The sequence below is a fragment of the Falco biarmicus genome, chromosome Z (assembly GCF_023638135.1).
Source record: "Falco biarmicus isolate bFalBia1 chromosome Z, bFalBia1.pri, whole genome shotgun sequence".
Taxonomy (NCBI): Eukaryota; Metazoa; Chordata; class Aves; order Falconiformes; family Falconidae; genus Falco; species Falco biarmicus.
Window position 1 is genome coordinate 40,744,007 of NC_079311.1, and position 8,372 is coordinate 40,752,378.

Consider the following 8,372-nt stretch of genomic DNA (forward strand, 5'->3'; position numbering starts at 1 on the left):
GCACCTGAAGAGCAGCACAAGGGGATTCCAGGCACTCCAGGCAGTTGAGACAGGTTCATTGGGGGCCCAACTTAAATGCCTCTGTGCAAACACATGTAGCTTGGGGAATAAACAGGAGTTAGAGATGTGCACACACCTGCAGGGGAATGGTCTTACTGGCATCACAGAGACATGGTGGGATGACTCTTATCACTGGAGTCTTGGGATGGAAGGACACAAGCTCTTTGGGAAGGACAGGCAGGGGAAAAGAGGAGGGGGTATCACTCTCTATGTCAGCAACCAGCTGGAGTGCATGGAGCTCCATCTGGGGATGATGAGGAGCTGACCAAGAATTTATGGGTGGATTAAAGGGAGGGCAGGGACATGTGACATTATAGTGAGGGTCTGCTACAGGCCACCTAACCAGAAAGAGTGAGTGGATGAAGCCCTCTATAGACACATAAGACCCTCCTCAACGTCACAAGCCCTGGTCCTCATGGGGGACTTCAACCAACCTGACATCTATTGGAGGGATAACACACCAGGGCCTAGGCAATCCAGAAGGTTCTTGGAATGTGTTGATGGTAACTTATTTCTCCAACTTCTAGAGGAGCCAACAAGGAGAATTGTCGTGCTGGACCTTGTTGTCACCAACAAAGAGAGGCTGGTGTGGAAAGTGAAGCCTAAGGGCAGCCTTGGCTAGACTGACCGTGAAATGGTGGCATTCAGATCCTTAGGGCAGCAAGGAGGGCGCACAGCAAGATCACTAACCTGAACTTCAGGAGAGCTGACGTTGACCTCTTCAGGGAGCTGAGTGGTAGAGTACTTTGGAAGAGAGCCTGGGAAGGAAGAGGTGCCCAAGACAGCTGGTTGATCTTCAAGGATCACCTCTTCCAAGCACAGCAGTGATGTGTCCCAACAAAGACAAAGCTGGGCAAAAAAGCCAGGAGGCCTGCATAGATGAATGAGGAGCTCATCGACAAATTCAGAAATAAAAAGGAAACATACAGAGGGTGAAAGCAAGGACAGGTAGCCTGGGAAGAATACAGAGAAACTGTCCAAGCAGCAAGGTTAGGAAAGCCAGAGACCTGATAGCATTAAATCTGGCCAGGGACATAAAGGACGACAAGAAACCACTTTTTAGGTATGTCAGTGATAAAAGGAAGACTGGGGAAAACATGGGCCCTCTCCCATGGAGAAGGAAACAGGAGACCTGACTACCCAGGACATAGAGAAGGCTGAGGTACTCAATGACTTTTTCACTTTGGTCTTCACCGGCAAGTGCTCCAGCCCCATGGCCCAATCACAGAAGGCAAAGGCAGTGACTGGGAGAAAAAAGGACTGCCTGTAGGGGGAGATCAGGTTTGAGACCATCTGAGGAACCTGAAGGCACACAAGTCTATGGAACCTGATAAAATGCACCTGCATGTCCTGAGGGAACTGGCACATGAGGTGGCTAAGCCACATCTGTCATATTTGAGAAGTCATGGCAGTCAGGTGAAGTATCCACAGACTGGAAAACGGGAAAAATACCCCCCATTTTTAAAAAGGGAAGTAAGGAAGTCCCAGGGAACTACAAGCTACTAAGTCTCACCTCGGTGCCCAGCAAGATCACGGAGCAGATCCTCCTGGGAACTGTGCTAAGGCACACAGAAAATAAGGTGGTGACAGACAATGTCTTCACAAAGGGAAAGTAGTACTTGACAAATTTGGTGGCCTTCTGTGATGAGGTTACAGCATTGACAGATGAGGGAAGAGTGACCGACATCATCTACCTGGATTTTTGCAAAGCTTTTGACAGTGTCCGCATTATATCTTTGTCTCTAAACTGGAGAGACATGGATTTGACAGATAGACCACTGAGTGGATAAGGAATCGGCTGGATGGTCTCACTCAAAGAGTTGTGGTCAACAGCTCAACGTCCAAGTAGAGGTGATGAGTGATATTCCTCAGGGGTCCGTACTGCAACCAGAGCTGTTCAACATCTTCGTGGACAACATGGACAGTGGGATCAAACAAACCTTCAGCAGGTTTGCCAACAACACCAAGCTGTGTGGTGCGGTCAACGCACTGGATGGAAGGATTGCCGTACAGAGGAACCTTGACAGGCTTGAGAAGTGGGCCCATGTGAACCCCATGATGCCCCATGAGGTTCAACAATGCCAAGTGCAAGGTTCTGCACCTGGGTTTGGGCAACCCCCAGAATCAATACAGGCTGGACAGAGAATGGATTGGGAGCAGCCCTGAGGAGAAGGACCTGGGGGTGCTGGTGGATGAAAAGCTCAACACAGCCCAACAATGTGCACTTGCAGCCCAGAAAGCCAACCGTATCCTGGGCTGCTTCAAAAGAAGCGTGGCCAGCAGGTCAAGGGAGGTGATTCTCCCCTTCTACTCTGCACTGGTGAGAACCCACCTGTAGTACTGTGTTCAGCTCTGGGCCCCCAACATAAGAAGGACATGGACCTGTTGGAACGGGTCCAGAAGAGGGCCATGAAGATGACCATAGGGTTGGAGCACCTCTCCTATGAAGGCAGGTTGAAAGAGCTGGGGTCATCTAGCCTCTGGGGAGACCTTATAGCAGCCTTCCAGTACCAAAAGAAAGCTAGGGAGGGACTTTTTACAGGGGCATGTAGTGATAGGAAAGGAAGTAATTGTTTTAAACTAAAAGAGGGTAGATTTAGATTAGATATTAGGAAGAAATTCTTTCTGTGAGGGTGGTGAGACACCGGAACAGGTTCCCCGGAGAAGCTGTGGATGCCCCATCCCTGGAAGTGTTCAAGGCCAGGCTGGACGGGGCTTTGAGCAGCCTGGTCTAGTGGAAGGTGTCCCTGTCCATGGCAGGGGGGTTGGAACTACGTGAACCTTAAGTCCCTTGCAACACAAAACATTCTATGACTACGGCATTTGTCTTCCCATGAGGGTTTTTTCATCTTGTTTTCTCCATCCCATCCAACTGAGGAGGGGGAGTAATAGAGCTGCTTGGTGGACATGTGGCATCCAGACAAGGTAAAACCACCACAAAATGTAATAAAAACAGCTTCATGTCCAGAAGAACCTGAGAACAGTTCAGGATGAAAGTAACTTGCAGGCTTCACACTGCAGTATTTTGCTTTCTTCATTCAAAGGAAAAGGAAAAGGCACCATGGAGAAGAATCGCACAGAGTTGCACCGTGTCTCTGCCCACTTACAAAGCGCAGGGCAAGACAATTACCTAGAAAGGTCCAGAAGTGTCTAGAAAAAAAGCATGACAGATCCTGGACATACCTAATATAATACAACTGTGGTTTATGTTTTACTCATGAACGAGCAGTGTCATACTCAGTCACCTAGAGATAATTAAATGGTTAGTACTTGGTGGGAAAAAAAGCATTAAAGACTGTCTTGCTGGCTCATCAGTGTCTAAAGAGCAGGACCACTCAGCCCCATTCTGATCATTCTGAATCCAACAACAAACTGCCCTGTTACCGGCAAGTAAAGATTGGTTCACTGTGAACACAAGGACCAGCATTCTATCAGCTGGGAAATCACTGACTGTTTTTGTGTTGAAAAGGTTTTGGGATTTTTTCAAAAAAATGTCAGTCCTGCCTTTCAACTCCAGCTCAGGGAGTCTAGTGGCACACTCTACTTTACTATGCAGAAGCATCCATGGAATAAGATCAGAGAGTCATTTGTTTACATACATGGGCTAAAATAAATATAACTGTCACACTGGAAGTTTTCAGTTAAATTTAGGTGAATATAGTTATTATGATCATTATTTGAAAAAAAATGTCCAGAAACTGTCACATATGGAAAGTTGATTCTGATGTTTGTGTTTACAAAGGGAAAAGTTTGTATGTGCATTCCCTAAAAAATCAGTTATAGATCATTGTAGCTCTCATCAGGCAGCATTCTTCTCTTTTGAAACTTGCAAGTGAGACCACCATTTTTGTAGTCCTCAGTATGACAAACGTGTTTAGTCAGGCAGAGCATTTTAAGCACTCAGTTTCACAAACCATCTATGAAATGTAATGAAGAAGAGAAGAAAATTAAAAACAGAAGTTGCAAGTTAGAAGTTGCCATCCATAATCATTGTGAATGTACATTGATCTAAATTACTGATGTCTAAGATGTCTCTTTCATGTCTAATGCAGAAACTAAGGGTTCATAGCAAAAATGTAAAACAGTTCTCACTGAACAGGGGTGCCTGCATCTAATGCCATGGAGGCAGGACATAAATGTTGTCTATATTGAAATAATTATGAATGAAAAATGTGTATCATTATAGTTGGCCTGAAATGCAGCGATTCTAGCCTGAGCGTGCTTTACTTCTGCAAGGTGCTGTAGTTGGAGCCTTTCCACTAGCTAATCTCCCAGCAGTTCATATGGCTACTGTTTTACTTTCCTTGGCTCAAAAGAAAAGGAGAAAAGCTGCGTGGAAAAATCATGGGTCATAGCAGGAGTTGCAGTGCCTCTGCAAACTCATGAAGTACAGGGCCAGGCAATTACCTAGAGAGGCTGAGAAACATCTACCAATAAAGATGCATGCCCCGTGTAGGAGCTATGTGGTATGTGCAGGCAAGCAATGTAGTAAATGACTGTCAACTTGAGAGAATAGGACACTTAGTTTCACGTCCATGGTGGTGGTACAAGGGCCTCTGATTGCTGGTGGTTTCCAGCAGCAATGTCACAAAGAAGTCAAAAGAGAAGACAGTGTTAACCATATTGGAAGCAGAGTCATCACTGTGTGTGCAGTAGTCCACAACATAGTGCCGGGGATACCACAGGCAGAGTTTTAGTGAGATACTGTAGCTGTTGGATGCAGTCTAGCTCCAGTTTGCATCGTCTGTGTCACCTGGTTCTCAAGACTTTGTTAATGTCTTTTCTTGATGTTGTAAGGACTCACTCTGTTAAAATACTACCTATGGCCTAGGCTTAGACTCTGCTCTCTTGTAGATTTTCAGCTTAGCAGAATACTTCATCCTGCTGCTTCTGATCTCCAGCCTAGGTACTTGGTAATGAACAAGTACCCTCCATGACAATGGACATCTGTTGCATAGGAATTAAATGCTCTATCAAGTAATATTTTTTTTTGTCCCATTTGTCTCATAAGCACCTTAAAATCACCAGTGTCAAAGGTCAAGGAAATACAGTAATTTGAGCAGAGATGCTTTTCTTCCCCCAAAACAGAAGGATTTTCTGTCAGCTCAGTTTGTTCTTTGTCTGGTCTGAAGCCTAACAAATGTAACCAGTATGGTACCATCCTAATCATTCCTTACAAAGGAATTCAAGCAAAAAAGGGAGCTTTCCATAGAATAGAAGCTGTGAATTTCACTGGTGGTACGTGCAAGCTTTTCCAGGCATTTCAGATCTATTGGATAACATACATCTCAGAGTATGTGTGTGACTTTGTATGGGTTGGAGTGTGTACAGTTTAATTGTTTTCAGATCAGAAGAGCTCTCATGTAGCTAAATGTCACAAAGTGGAAGTGTTCTTCTTATGAGACTGAAAGAGGGAAAAACACCCCCACAAAATTATGGGTATACTTTTGAAACTGAAGTTTCAAACAAGTTTAATTGCTATGGTCACATTTGTATCAGACTTTCAGACCATGCTTTTTATAATTCCTGTTGAGAGAAACACCCTTACCTCATATTCAGGATGAATTACTTTTGTCCTTCATATTTGTTTCATAGGCAAGTTATTAAAATGACAATAGTCAGCTGAATTTCAATAGCTTCCGTTTGAATGGATATGCATGGATAGATTTCTTTTATGTGATGCCAAAAGTTTGAGGAGCCAGTTTGCTGTAATCTGTAACTACAGTTAAGTATTTTAGGTTGGACTTAGTTAAAGGATAATTTCAGTGAGGATTCAGGAGGTGTGTGGCCAGATATTACAGACATGTTCATGCACCTCATATGCATACAAGGTGCCTGCAATGCCAAGATACCTAATTCAGATTTCAAGGTAAGATCAGATTTCCGTATAAATATGGGAGTAGATTAAAGAATATAAAAGAGAGATACTTTCCCCCAGATGCCTCTCAGTAAACCTTTACTGAGAATGCCACATGCATTATATATAGTTCAAGTGGATGGTATTTGGTTTTAGTGCAACATGGTGGAAATGTGTCTCATTCTTTATTGGATGAGAGAGATGATTCCATGAAAAGTGCAATTATCAACTGTCACTCTTTGGTGAAAATTCAGATATCACCTGCCAGCATAGATCAACTTACTTCCCAAAAACGTCAGCAGAAGAAGAGAGATTTCTTCTCCAAGTTATTATCATGTAACAGGTGCTGGCCTGAGCAGCTTCCTAAAAAAGGGAAGTGCTCATTGGTCACCAGCTGATAAAAGTAGTCAAGAGCTGATAAACATGGTTTTACCATATCTAGAAAGTATTATCAGCAAAAACCTATACTGCTGATGGTCTTTCAAGCTGGAAGAAAACTACTAGAGAAAGATTATGCATTTACAAGATGCTGTCCTGTATCAAAAGAAAGAGAATTTCTCTTAACTCTCTTCTTGTTCCTTGCCTAGATTTTTCTTCTACAGAGATCTGATTAGGTGGTATGTTTTCTTTTGTGTTTTTCCTTTTTGCTTGTACTGAATTTCAAAGACTATGAAATGTACTACTTATGTATATCCAGACCCTCAAAAAAGAAAAGCAATAATTTTCACAACAAAAGCTTTTATGGAGAACACCAATAAAGCCCACTTTTTTCCCCCTTCAAAATGTTTGCATGAAAAAACAAAGCAGAACCCACAAAAGGCTCAGCACTCTTACAAAACTTCTTAGTCAAGCAAAGACCCAATGGGATGTTGTTATGTGGTTTGCTATAAGCTAAACTAAAAGGGATAGTGCAGGGGAATCATAACTAAAGTGGATTTCCAGAGGACATGGTGCCTGATGAAGTCCAAATTCAGCAGAGCTGTGCATGCAACAAAACACGCAACAGTTTTACCAGACTGTGGAAAAAAGAGTAAATACCCTCTCACACTGAGGTTTCTAGCAGTGTTAGAGACTTAGGTCCACAGCATGTTGATAGTTTTGGTGCCTAATGTTTAAGCACCTTGCCAGCTCTTGGAACTTGTTGTCCTGGGTTTGGTTGCCTTGGTTTCCTAAAGCAATGTCCCAAAGAGAGAAAGATGCCTAAGCACAGGACCTGCAATAGACACCATGCTGTAAAGAGAATGGGACTTTCCATTGTTTCTACTAAAGATGCTGCAGTGTTAGGTAGAATAAGCAAGACTTGAAGCTGGAGTAAGAACAAACAGCATCTTTCTCTCTTCTTATAGCATAGGACACATTGTTGTGCCATACCAAACTGCATAGTTTCTCTAAGCCAGGACTGAGGATGCTGATGGTGTGTTCAGGAAACCAACAAGAGGTGTCAGAAAAAGCACCTTGTGAAAGGTGTAGTACACAAGCTCTTCACTTCAAATTAGTCTTGATGGGAATGAAGATGTCACATGACCTGAAGAGAAAGTTGTAAGTGAAATAGCTATGTAAAGTAATAGAAGATATCCATGACTTCATACAACATAACAATTACTTTTCCCCTAAATTTTTAGAATCTTAATTGAAAGGAGACGGTTGTGAAATTTATACAGATGCTGAAGGAGAACTGAATGTACTAGCCTTCCCATTTTCCAAAAAGTCAATGAGAACTTTATTGGAGAATAGCAACCTGCTTACTGGTGGAAAGCCGTCTCAAAAAGATTAAATTCTGGGCTTACTAATGCTGATTACTGCAGTGATATCTGATCCTATATGAAGAGCAAGGATTTGACACTACTACCTTTTGGGTTAAGGTGGGAGGGAGTTCTCCTTAGGACTCAAGAATACCATGACACCTGCCTCACATGTATCCAGAACCTGCAACAGAGATTTGCCCCTCTTCAGGAGCAAAACTCTGAGCATCTTAGGTAGTTTTTGGTGTAAGGGAATTCATGCCTCAGAAAGCTCAGGCATAACCAGTGAGAAGTTAAAAATCCAATGCAATTGGATAGGATTTGCATAAAAATTTAAGTAATGGGTAGGATTTGTGTACAGCTAGTGAAGTAGTGAAGTAAAATTAGTTTGTGGTTGACAGCAGCTGCTGAATTCTGCTGTCACTGATCAAGGCTTTCAACTCTAAGTAGGGTGTGTTGCAATACCTCATTTAGCTCTCCTACTAGCAGACATTTATGAGCCTCAGTCATTACAGTACTTGAAAACAGAAGCAATTATTTCCCTTTTTTCTTTCTTTCAGGCAGTTAGTAGAAAGGCTTTGTTCATTTGCTGGTTCCTTGCTTTTGTATTGGCTAGCTTGCTTCTGTGATATCCGTGCATGCAGGGAACAAGTGGTGCGCTCTGCACTGTATGATGCCAAAAAAACATACAGTATACATTCAAAGACAACGAT